A 13,875-nucleotide genomic window follows, 5' to 3' on the forward strand; every position below is an offset into this window, starting at 1 on the left:
GGTGAGAATGTGACAACAGTTGGTGCGATTATTCGCAAATGGAAGAAACGCAAAAGAACTGTCAATCTCCCTCGGCTTGGGGCTCCATGCAAGATCTCACCTCGTGGAGTTGCAATGATCATGAGAACGGTGAGGAATCAGCCCAGAACTACACGTGAGTATCTTGTCAATGATCTCAAGGCAGCTGGGACCATAGTCACCAAGAAAACAATTGGTAACACACTACGCCATGAAGGACTGAAATCCTGCAGCGCCCGCAAGGTCCCCATGCTCAAGAAAGCACATATACATGCCCGTCTGAAGTTTGCCAGTGAACATCTGAATGATTCAGAGGACAACTGGGTAAAAGTGTTGTGGTCAGATGAGACCAAAATGGAGCTCTTTGGCATCAACTCAACTCGCCGTGTTTGGAGGAGGAAGAATGCTGCCTATGACCCCAAGAACACCATCCCCACCGTCAAACCTTGAGGTGGAAACATTATACTTTGGGGGTGATTGCCAACAAGGGTTTTGCCGTTTATTTGATTGGAAACTTTGGCATTAGTTCCAGCTTGGTATTTTTCTCCAGTTTGCACTGTGATTGTGTATTGCTTCACCCTAAGTGCTGTAATCTCCATATATATAAAAGGGAAATTTGTGATTGTGTGATTGTTCAAAATGTTTAGTGTACTTCCCGCCATGCAACAAACTTTAAATTTGCCATGTGGATACTTTCCAGACTGTACACCATGCAAAAAGTATAAAACAGACTTTTGTATTTGGGGGGGGGGGGCTCAATAATGCATGTATTTTTTTGCACAGCTAGTGAGCTGTGATGTCACATCTGCCATGTGACCCGTGTGCGGAAGCGAAACGGAGTGTGCCTGCTGATCGTGGGTGAAGTGAAATACAAATGTGTTGCAGGTCTAAGGCGTTCTTCGCGCAGCATTGCTTTATTATTTCAGTCGTTTACTGCCGAACGCACCCTGAAAGTTGTGTGTCTGCAGCAAGCGCGTCTATGTGTACCTATGGTTAGCGCGCTGCGCTACGAACCCGGCCACCTGGGTTCGATTCCCGCTCACGGCCACCACCGGTGACGATTATTTGAACCGACCCTAGGCCTCCCCTAGGTCGACTCAGCCTCAAACGAGTTACTGGTTTAGGGAGACAAAGGCGGCCGGGCGTGGTGAATCCAAGTCCCGAGCGAAGCTGGGTAGTAAAGCTAGTGTATCATATAATAAAAAGTGTATACTGTGTAGGAAGTGGTCAGGCATTGTGATGTATGCCCAAATCTGGTGGTATTATGTGAAATTTTATTATAGTATACTGCACAGCTGTATAGGCGCAGCCTGACAGAAATGTTAGGAGTTTGTGGAACCCCCCCGTGCCATTTGGCTTCTGAGAGGTACTCCCACCTCTTCCAACATGTCTGCCCCAGCATGGAAGTGGAGACCAAAATCTCAGTGATAGACCAGAGGACGCAAAAAGGCGAATAGCACAAAGACAATGCCACTATCAGGACATTGAGAGCTCGGGGTGAGCAGCTACATCATGGGACCTCCCTTGCCACTATCAAAATATAAGAATAGGTTTGACCCTTTCTGGCACTAAAACAAATTCTTATATTTTGATTGTCTTTGTGCTGTTCGCCCTTTGGCTTCTTCTGTCTAACTGTTTGAGACTTGGCTTTAAAGAAAGCGATCTCTGGTGTGGATCAATCCGTTTCAAAGACTGCATATACTATCAGAGCACGTGTTTGTTTGCATGCTCACCACAAGTATATGTGCTTGATGCAGACATGGATGCTTGCAAAATATTTCAGTTTGGTGTTTTAACATTTTAACACCTTTTATTATATGAATTCCTGCAGTCACGAAAGCTTTAAATCAAAATCTTAACACCTGTTTTATTGCCAGAAAGGGTAAAACCTATTATTATATTTTGATACTGGCAAGGGAGGTCCCATGATGTCTGGTGATTATTGAGGGTGGGCAACATAGCAAGGGTGACACTAATGGTGGAATAACAACCAGTAAGTAGAGTGGAGAAAGGCCAGGGCTACCCTCTACTCCATGAAAAACAACCTAAATAGGCCATCATCCTTTACAAGAAAAACAAGTGATTTTCAACAGCCAAAGTAATGCAGTATAGTGTATCCTTCAAGTAATGGGTGAATACACAAGTCCGACATTTTTAAAATCTTTATTGTCGAGCACATGTCATCCACAAAGTTTAAGGCACTTCGGCAAAGTTTAAACCATACTTTTACAAACAGACATACCCCGATTTACGCCCAGGATGCATCCCTAAAAACCAGAAATTTTTATCGAAGAGATGGGATGGTGGATCAGTCAGGGACGCGAACGCTTCGGCGCCACCTGGCACGTAAATGTCGCTAAACAGCGTAAACAATGTTGGGTCTAAATGGTAAAGTTCGTAAATCTCGAGTACGTTATCACAACGTGCCACAGTACGTAAAACGGGATAGGGTATAAATAAGTTGAGTACGTTCTCGTTAACGTACGTAAAACGGGAGAGCGTACAGACTTAAAAACACTCGTAAAATAATAAAAATACATTTTTTGGATTTTTAAAAACCAGTAATATCATCTTCTTTCGTATGGCTGATGTAATGATCCCCGCTATGGGGTAAACACTTCGTTGAGAATAAGAGGTAAGGGCATCAAGTGGCCCAGCTGGAAAGTGGCAGGAGTGGAAAAAGTTGACAACCCCTTATCTAAGTAGGGTTGTTATCCTTTGAGCAAGTACAGGCAAGTTATAACATCCCCTGGTCGCATTTTTTAAGGAACCGACAGATTAGTGGGATGCCATCACCAAAACCCCAGACAAGAACTTTGATCACTCTGCACACCAATATCCTCGACCGGCTAGAGGCACCGACACTTAATTATAGACTAGAAGCATACCGTCTTGTGGACAGTGAGGGATTTTTGATTATACGCAGCATTAGGTGTGGCACCTAGTCTCTTGCCTGCTGTTCCAGGCTCACCTTTATCGGTGTTACTATTATATTTTCGGTAAGCCAAGTCACTCCTGTGTATTGTGGGTCAAGTCTAGTGAGAACAGTCGTGCCCATTCACCTGAGGCGATTCAATAGGGTTGGTCTGTCTTAAATTTTTAGACAAGCCACCCTGCCAGTTGTCACGCAGTAGCGTATCTCTGGGACAACACGGTGCGCTCACAATGTTACAGGATGACCCCTTTATCCCGACACACCTAAGCCTACACGTTCCCAAACACTCACACACCCTTAAGGCACTTTTAGCCTTAGATGACGTTCACCACCCACTTTGGGCTTTGTGTGGTGGGGTGGTCCATATTTATCGGAAGCTGGGCACACTCAATTGTGATTGACACCTTGTTTGCTGCACACTTTCATAATTTTCAATTACTCCCTTTCCCTATACAGGTGGACCACATCCTCCCCATTATATTTTCCCTTGTTACTTGTACCATGTGACACTAGAACACTCTGGAATAAGCTCCTGGGCCAGGACATCCTCCAACAGAAATTAATTCAAATCTGCCAGGCCGCTGTGTCAGGCCCTAGATCGCTACCAATAAAGCTTATCCAATTCAAATGTATGCACGGCACCTATTTGACCAATGAAAGAGCAAATTCACATAAGCTTCCCTAGACTGCCCTTGATTCCCTCCAGGCATGGCTCAGACAGACCTTAATGCCTTTTGGTCATGCCCAGATATACTGAAATTTTACTCCGACATTACCAATTATTTTAAATAACATCTGTGGCACCAACCTTAGCCCCTGAATCAAATCAACGCGATGGGGCCTCAAACCAAACGGTGCATTAAAACACCAGCACGCATGACTAAAAATCGTTCATCTCACTGTAAGGAAGACTATCCTGGCAAATCGGACGAATCATGAACCTCCCTCCTGGAAAATGTGGCCCAACGCCTTCCTAGCCCTTACAGGAACAGAGCAACTTAGCCATAAGTTTAGGGGCAGGGAACGGGAACTTAAGGCTAAATGGTCCCTGTCCCTATTGAACCTGCCGTGAAGGTGTGCATGGTCGAGGAGACCGGTGGAGGGGACAGACTCTTGATGCACCACTCCATGGACATGACATAAGGTAGTTGGTTGCCCTACGAGATTTATATTGATGGTGACACGTTAACTCGGTGTGTATGTTAGTTTACTCGGTAGATCTCTACTCCTTTTTTCATTGCTTGTGCTCTGTACCGGCCTCTTTTTTCAATGCAAAAATAAGTTCAAGTAAAAGTTAGCATTAATGAAAGGTAATACATTTTTTTTTATTTGAGTAAGATTATATGAATTCTAGATTTAAAGCTTTCGTGACTGCTAGGATCCATACTCTTTGGTTCTATTGGGTAAAGTCACGTAGGGGAAAATAAAATAACAATTTTTATTTTCACGTAGGTGAAAGTCACGTAGGTGAAAATAAAATAACAATTTTTATTTTACCCAATAGAACCAAAGATTATATGAACTTTCGAAAAGAGATGGGATAATTCCAAAGTCGAGCAATGCTCTGGAAGAAGCAGAAAGAGACACGGACTGGATTGAATCAGTAAGTGCTGCATTTGTTTAGGGTTCCAATTCTTGGTGATGACCCGCACTATGTAAGAAGCAGGTGTAGCCAAATCTTCCTGCACAAAAGTAAAAAAATAATGGTTATTGAATTATATTGTGACCACAAATCCTGACAGTTAATTTAATTATTGACTAGTATTCAGTCACAAAAAAACCGTATATTTTATAGCATTTTGTAAGAGCTATTTCGAAATACAATACATTATGATTGTATAAAACCATGTTAAAAGTATGCTCTTGCTAGCAAGCGATATCAGGGTTCTTGTCTATGTTACTACACAATCCATGGTTTGGTAATAACCCACGCATTCCTGGAGGCTGGCAGCATTTAACAATTCACTTAAAACTTGTGGAGTGGTAAACTTGCCAACCACGAAGCTATTCTGCCACCGATTTGTTTTCTTTTTATAACACATTCATTTAAAAACATGTATTTACATAAATAAGCATTTAATTGCAATCATTTATGGAGGATTTACTCACCTCAGTTTATAGGAGAATTAGAAACCCGATTCAACCGTTCACAGTGATAAGATGAACTGTAAAAAAAACAATCATTATTACTTTAAGAATAGTTTGCAATTCCAACTTTTTAATTTCCTCCCGAAAGAAAATACCCACAATGATGGAATTGATTAATTAATCCAATTAACTAAATTAAATACTTATACTCCAAAGTGTATGCTCCCCCAACCTGTATTGACCAGAATAGTGTAGTATAATCAAGTTTATCCATATTATTTCCTATGGTTTACAAACAGCAACAATGCAGAGAATCAGAAGTTACGTGATTTTGCCATTTAATTGCTTTGAGAAATGGCGAATTCATATTTGGGGGAGTGCGAAGTTACCCGGTCCATGGTTTGGAGTTCAATAGCCATAGTTGCACACAGAAAAGAGTCGGTGATTTAGGTATCAGCATTTTCCGTGCATGGATCCGAGTTACTCCTGCCCATTGTTAAGGTGAAACTAAAATAAACAACTAAGTCGTAAGAATGACCATTAATAAACATCAACCGCACAAAAATATCAGTGTGCAGCAAGTGTGTGGTTTGCCAAGGATGAAATTAGTGATGCAACTATTATTTTATTTTGTTTAACCTTAAATAGTGGATAATTCAATAAAGTTAAAATATTATTTCAGTGAGTGTATCAATTTAACTAATAATATATTAATTTGGCAGGGTGGTCCAGTGGTTAGAGTGCATGGCTGTCTGTTATAATTCTATGTGTTCAGAATTAAACTGAAAGCTGACTCAGCAATTTATCCCTCGGGGTTTGAGAACAATTTTTTACGACCTTGTGGGAAGAGACAAGTCAACCTCCGTTGGAATCGCATGGGCCCGCTATAAATGCGGAGTGTTTAGCACGAGCTTGAAGATACAAGGAAATAAAACAACATCTTGAGATGCATTCAGACGCAAAATCGTATTGTAGCATAGAAACTCCACCCCATTTTTGAGTGGGAAACTACTTTGACATTGAACTTTATTATCTGAGATGTGTCAAAACGTGTCCCGTTTGTATTAGATCAGTAAGACATACTTAAACATCCAAAGTGAATACATAGGTTAATAGACATTAAAGTTAAATCATATATATTTTAATACAAAACACTTCCAATGCATTTTTTTAAAATGAATTCTGATAATTAACCAAACCGAAAATATACAGAATAACATAGTATCGGTAAACATGTTTGCGGCTCTAGGATGAGACATCAAATACAATAAATACTGTTGTAGTTGTCACATCCGAGACATTCCCTAAAGCCAACACAAGGCAGTGTAATAGGATGACAAGCAGCCTAGAAAACCACAATGCACCACAGAAAGCACCCTTGCTGGTCATTAACCACAGAAATACATTCATTCAGAAACTGTGGATTGGCTTAATACATGTAAGTATGGATAAAAGGTGAACATCACAATTGGGAATGAAATATGACTCCTTCCACAGCAGGGTGGTTGCTTATGCAGAGAAATGGATGAGCCAAATGCGAAAACTTTACACACCACCCTGCTCATAAACACCACAGTTATGTCAGAAGAGACCCGTGGAGTGATATAAACTTACCTTAAAGAGTTACAGCCATTCATTAAATTGGTCTAATTTAGATCGTTGCTCTGGCACGTAGCTGAAGACTGAATTTCATCACAATTCTCATCCATTTCATAAGCGCTCTTCCTGTAACGGTTCACACTGAAAGCCATGAGGTACTGTATGTATTAAATAAGGTACATTCGGGACAGTTTTTAATTACCGATGTGAAATGGCCATTGCTCAATGGAATTAAATGTGCGATGAAACACATTTATTTGCATGTTTACCAAAGTATGCAGAGTTTAAACATGAATGGGGCACGCACTATCATGTAATAAACATGGATACAACAAAATATGAATATAGATTTGTAACCCTTTCCAACATTTTCTGCTGGATGAGGACCTCCACACAAAGTGGGGGTCGTGTGAGTTAATTGACCATACTTCACCAGGCTAGTCGGTGCAGGTTAGTGAAGGCTTCCAGTATATAGATGTGGGAGCGTGGAAATGGATGTTGCTGCACTGCCCTCTGCTGCAAATCACGCAGCACTCCGGCTTCTTCTAAAGAACCTGCTGTGGTGGGTGCTCTTTCAAGCACTATCCACCAGGCTCAACACTACTTCGCTTCTGAGATCAGATGCATCCAAGGCAATTGGTTATAGACCAGAAACAGATTAAAAGCCTTGATATCGACCCTGAAGGTCTACATTTGGATTTCATATTGAACCTTTTCTTTATGAAACACCAATTAAGAGCTCTCAAATAACTTTGGCTGGCTACACATCAGCACACACCTTAGCTATAAAAAATAACAGGGAAAACAAAGTGCACGCTGACCAAGCATAACAAAGACTGCACTGATTGAGTGTGCTAGAATTAGAAAGTGTTTCCCGGTCAAAAATATTCCCCTGCAGCACCGGATAAGTGAGGCTAAAATGCTTGCCGTTATGGATAAGTATGATTTGTGGGTAATTTTGAAGTGGTCAGCATCATGTGGCTGCTAGCCATATAAAATTAATTTGTGGTCAATATGTTGCCCACAGGCCGTAAGTTCCTCACCGCTGCCCTAAAAGCAAACTGATGCTACGTCTCTGCGATTACAAACGAGACGCAAGCTGCGCTGTTCCTGGAATTGATTGGCTTGGTTCTTCTCCCAAGAAGATTGATTGACTTGGATTAAACCCCTTCCCTGCCATCCCCTGCATGGCTGGAAGGCAACAATCCATGAAAAAATATATAAAGAACGTATGTTTGGGTTGTCTCAATGTTTTGAAAATGTTTACTATGAAGTCACCACTGTTTCCATCCTAGCTAAAGCAGGTCGAGTGGCCCGATCACAGCTTTCTTGACCTCGTGCCCCACTGCCGTGGGAACCCCGACTTGACCCACTTTTCCAGTTCCCAAACATAGGTCAGTCCGCTATTAAATAAATATGGGAATGCGGTGTATTGTTTCCCTATATGAAGCTCTGTGAAGTGGCTAAATCTGCCTTTTTATGCGAGTTCCTTGCTATCACTTGTATTTACTGACACCATCTGGTCAAATAGTTACAAAAATGAAACATGGAGAAAAATATTCACCTTGTTTATAATGGCAATGGAAATATTGTAAACTACAATAAATGCAAAGTACGTACATTTTCCCCATGTTGATGTTATTTTGGTCCGTTGCAGCCAACTAATAAGAAACAAGTTAAAATCACATCCTCAGTGTTAAAGTGTTCTAAAGATTTAGCGGTTGTGATTGCAGACGTAAAAATAAAAAAAATTAACACATAGGCTTTACACGACCAATATTATCCATGAGAGGTTTTTTGGGTTAGAGCGCGTAAATAGAAATGTGTCATATTATGGGTAAAAGATAGAAGTCATAACAGGTATTATACACAGGTACTGCCGGGGTCATGCATCCCCATAAAACAAAAAAATATTCTCAGAAACAAAGTAGAAAGTGAATGTTAGTACCAGTTGCCACTTGTGGCCACATCAGCAAGTTCAAAAATTGCCTTTAAACTAAAATTACAGCCTACAAAATACCGATTGGTACATAGCAATGTAAATTGATCTCTTGCTTATTTTTAAGTCACACACACTAACAAGATAAACATACCAATGCTACAAATGTTGAGACCATAAATCTTTACGGGAAAATTCACAGGAACTAATAAGCCCAAAAGAGCCAGCATACACATTGATAAATAAGCACCCATCTCTCCTGTATAGCTATGCAGGGAAGGTCATGCTGATGAGCCCGATCAAGGGTGAGGTCGCTCATCTATAATTAGCTTTCACTGTAGGTTTGCGACTTGTCATAATCGGAATGCAGCCAATGTATTGTGGCCAACATGGGGTTATTGCAATTCCTCGATCACCCATCGAAAAAAGGGATCAGATAGCCACTAGTATCATGAGAGGGTCAGGATTAACTGATGGGCATGGATAAAAATGTATTTTGATTTGACCTAGGAGTTAACACTTTGACATTTGTACCTGGTGATAACTAGCATTCACATCCTGGGAACCTGGGGGAGTAGATTCCACAACAGGAGATGACCTGAACATAAAAATACATATCTCAGTATAACAGTTGTGTTTTTTCAATTTAAATACAAAATAAAAAGTGAACAATTGCAAATAGGCTAAATATATTTACTTACTTGCATCGGTTTTTATACCATCTCAGAAGACGTTTTATGCACCGAGTCATGAAAATGCCAACAACAACTTCAATAAGGATTCCAATGCCAATGCAAACATCAAATGAAAGGCATTGAGTGCCCTGACAAGGAACAACAGCAGCAGACCGAGGGGTAGAAGGAGTAGTCTGGATATCTGTGGAAACAAAAAAAGCAGCCACCTTGAGACATACAACAATGTAATCGGTTTAAACAGTTTTAAAATACAACACTACAATTGATACACAGTGATACCTCTGTTAACAAATAATCTGGGAAACTAATTCCTTCATAATGAAGTCAACCGTGCAGGGCCCCTTCTGCCCTTCTATTTTTGCAAAAAAAAATGAACAAAAATATCTTCAGAAATAATGCACAGTGATTTAAGAGTAAAAGGTTGAATGTTGTGCGTGCACATCACTTTGGACAATTGGACATCTGTGAAGAGCTTTATAGATCATTGGATTCCTCCAGGATAAATTAATATTCTGACTGTGTCAGCAGCCAGTGAAGAGCTGTGCAAGTCTGCCTCACTTGGACCAGTCATCAGCAAGTTTCACCAGTCTTCCCTCATCCCGCTAGCCAGTGCTAGAGCTCAAATTAATATTTAAAGCTTTCATGACTGCAGGGATTCATCTTCTGGGTTCTTTCGGTAAAGTCACGTAGAATGGAGATAAAATGATAATAAAAATAATAATAACAGAATAAAATTCTCACGACGTTGCGGCCACAACACAAGTAGCCTTCCTCAGGTGAAGAAACAGGACTGTCCGGAAGACAGCGCTTGAGTGAACCCTGCCAAGCTTGGAAGCGTCTTTTAAGCTGAGTGGGAGGAACAGAGCGCCTTGACAAAGGAGTTTTACATATACATTAGCATGTAACTGGGGGATTAGCATGATGTTGGTGTGAGGGATTAGCACCACGGAGAGCGACGAGCTCGGACCGGAGGAGGGGGGAGAGGAGTTTACATATACATTAGCATGTAACTGGGGGATTACCATGATGTTGGTGTGAAGGATTAGCACCACGGAGAGCGATGAGCTTTGTTCAGACAGACGAGTCCATCTACACTATGTATTATTCTACTAACCCTACTGTATACCACACTGCTGTATATTCACTATACAATTACGGTACTATATATTGCCTTATGAAGTATGTTAAATATTACACTTTCGATTTAAAGCTTTCGTGACTGCAGGGATTCATCTTCTTGGTTCTTTCAGTAAAGTCACGTAGAATGGAAATAAAATAATAAAAATAAAACATAATAAAATAAGATTCTCACGACGTTTCGGCCACGAAACAAGTAGCCTTCTTCAGGTGAATAAACAGGACTGTCCAGAAGACAGCGCTCGAGTGAACATTGCCAAGCCTGGACCGCGTCTTTTTAAGCTGTGTGGGCGGAATTAACATATGAATTAGCATGTTACCAGCACCACCGGATCGGGGGAGGGTGGCGGCGGGTACACAGAAAAACGGAAAGAAAAAATGAATAGGATAGGTGCGCTGCTCTGTCCTGTATTGCGTTAATAACTATGCTATAAACTGGACTACTATACAATGTAATATTATACCTTCAATCTAAACTACATGGTATAATATCATATCCATAGACAAAAAAAAATCACCTTTGAATTATACAATGCGTTACTCTACACTGCCCTATACTTTAGAGTTAGACTATAAAATATTAGACTTGTAATTTTACACTGTCTTATTTTATCAACCCCACTATATGCCACACTGCTGTATATTCACTATACAATTACGATAACTATATATCGCCATATGAATTGTGTTATTCATATTTGGAAAGGAAAATGCAGATCATAAAGAGGAGGGGTAGAGGCGGGAAAGATGAAAAGTGAAGTGACCCATTCGTTGGGGTTGGTGCCGTGCACCTTCAGGACCATTTTAAACCAAGCAGACGAAGTGAAGGCGACTGTGCAGCAATGTTTTCCTATTGTACCCCCTTCTCTGAAGTCCGGAAACGCATCCCCTATGCCTCAGATGTTATACCTAACTCTGGTAACGACGTTTCTGATAACAAAGTGACGTCATGGAATGCATTTACTTCGTTAACCGAGGTATTACTATACACACACTATGTATTAACAGATTATAAGCTGCATGCACACAGGTAAGTCTTAGCTCTCCGATTTATTTTATTTGCCAATCTTAAGACTCCCTAGGGAAGGAGTTCTTAAATCCTATTTTAATATGACCAAAACACATGCGATGAGTAGAAATTTTAACTATCGATAGTGTAGTCAATAGTTTGATGAGAACTGTAGAGTAGCTATAGTTTTCTTTAAGGAAGACTCCAAATTTGAATTATTGAAATCCAATAGCATGGTTTAACAAATACAGATTCGATTGCAGGGCCTTCGGCCCTCTATAAAATTAAGAATTAAATTTCGCGAGCAAGCGTACAACATGACAGGCATTGCTCCATCACCAACGAAGAGCTACTTTGCCCACTCTAATTTCAGCCTTCGCGGATTTGACCGTTGCCAAATTTATTGAGGTATAGCTTGCCCATCGTGCCCCTGTGGCTTGACCATCCACAGTTGACCATGAGATTCCTTTATGCATCATAAACAAGTACTATACTCTAACTGCACTGCTCCCGATGATGAGACCATGAAATACACATGAAATCATCTTTCATAGTATGTAAAAGTATTTTTAGTTCATGTTTTAAACTGCAAAAAAAGTACATGTTATTAACCTCCTCATCTTAATTTTCATATTTACTTTAGCGTGTACAGTACAGCACTAGACATTACACTAAAAACATATTAATCATATTTTACATTTAAATAAATACTTCCCGCTCCATGGTTGGGTTAATGTAGGGTAACATAAAACGAAATGAGCAGTTGTCGTATTACAAATCAAACCCTAATTTTCTTATGCCTCAGAGTTTGTGGATTTCGTATTTGCCGATTGTGCCAAGGACCCTTGTTGACCCCAGTATGAAGGAGCGTAGATGGCTCGATTTTTTTCCCCCCAAAAGTATTTAATCAACAAAACGATATCAGGTACAGAGGATGTGAAAGGGGGTTGACACCAGTACAAACACACGTTACGAATTACAGTTCAATGGAAACCTGTCTAAACTACATGTTTAAATAAAATCGACAACCCCAGTCTTCCTAAGCTCTGATACCCCTGTAGGAAAAAAAGGTAGGGGGGGAAGTGCCTAAATGTCCTAATGAATACTCTTAAGAATCAATGTCCACTGGAGGAGAGGTCGTGAAAGGGTTCCATGGTTGGTGGTAAGCTTCTGAGTTTGGCACTTAGATGCTCTAGTGGCAAATTTTGAAAGTTTATTGGCCCATTCCTGCACTGTTGGGGGAGCATGCTCTTTCCAGTTGGCTGTAATGGTGCGTTTTGCCATAACATTGAACATTTGGAATACAGTAATGTATTTGCCCCCCTGGAAAGGCCTTGAGGTTTCAACCTCAATAGGGATGTGTCTGGTGAGGGTGAGACGCTCGTTTTGTGAATGTGGTTAAAGTAGCAAGTGTTGATTTGAAAAAACTTGTTAATGTCTGGACATTCCCAAAAGGCATGCCTGTATGTTTGAGGGGTATCCGGGGGGCATCGTGGGCAGTTGGAGGAGGTTTGGATGACAAATGTTGACGAAATACATTTCTGTGAAATAAAACGTTTATACCAAAGTGACACATTTTTTAAAGATCATCAACAAACTATCCATCACAATTATAAACTAACAATCAGTGTAGTTATTTAAAACATTAAGTACCGTTTATATGCCATTATTTCTGCATCTATTCAGTTTTTTTCATAAATCCACTGCATATGATTAAAACTTCTCCCCAACAGTCTGCACATAACAATAGCCCCTATGTCATGAAGCAGGAGTTTTTGCTCACCTCTGGGATTTACATCAAGAATTATATTATCTTTCACCACTGCAAGGTTTTGGAAGTGTTTTTTGGAAAATATATTCCCCACTTTCATTCTTCTGAACGTTGCTCAACATTATTGTTGCTTTGCCCTTAAGGATGTATCCAGACCATGCAGTATTCTTTCGAGCAGATCATAGGTGTTCAAGGTAACCAAGGACCTAAGCAAAGAACATTTTTTTTATTTACTCATTAACGGTCTTTGAAATGTGAATTGTGGTATAAAATATTAAGTGCACCGTTAAAGACACGCAAAATAATGCACGTGCTAAAACTAATCATAGTAATTGTCAATGTTTTACTTTAAGAAAAACGTGAGCATCCAACAGCAATGTTGGTAATGCTCTTCATTGAAAATGGATAGATATATGGCTACAGAGCACCATTCCTGAGTAGATATTAAGGATCATGTTCAGGAAATTTACAAATTAAATTAGAAAACGAGATGACGCAGATGTTAGTGTTGAGTTAACACCACTCAGATCCTGGGTTTTAATGCCTTTAACTAAATCTAGGTTCTCAAGGTAGTGAGTTTATGGTTGCAACCTAGAGATCAATGATTGCACTAAAATATCTATATAAAGACCTTAATCTGCATGTCTCAAAAACCTCGAGGGTACTTCTAGACATGGTAAACAT

The 13,875-nt window shown here is 40.2% G+C and overlaps 1 long non-coding RNA gene across 1 annotated transcript; it reads right to left on the reverse strand.

Annotated features, from left to right (window-relative positions):
* Positions 1–2,165: 2,165 nt before the first annotated feature.
* On the reverse strand, positions 2,166–9,202 carry LOC142907056 (uncharacterized). The gene is made up of 3 exons (XR_012930721.1): positions 6,656–9,202; positions 5,063–5,118; positions 2,166–4,635 (listed from the first exon to the last, which is right to left on the reverse strand). It is a non-coding gene; the product is annotated as an uncharacterized LOC142907056 (long non-coding RNA).
* Positions 9,203–13,875: the final 4,673 nt, after the last annotated feature.

Source organism: Petromyzon marinus, chromosome 74, assembly GCF_048934315.1.
Source record: "Petromyzon marinus isolate PM22_M1 ecotype Great Lakes invasive population chromosome 74, UKy_Petmar_22M1.pri1.0, whole genome shotgun sequence".
Classification (NCBI taxonomy): domain Eukaryota; kingdom Metazoa; phylum Chordata; class Hyperoartia; order Petromyzontiformes; family Petromyzontidae; genus Petromyzon; species Petromyzon marinus.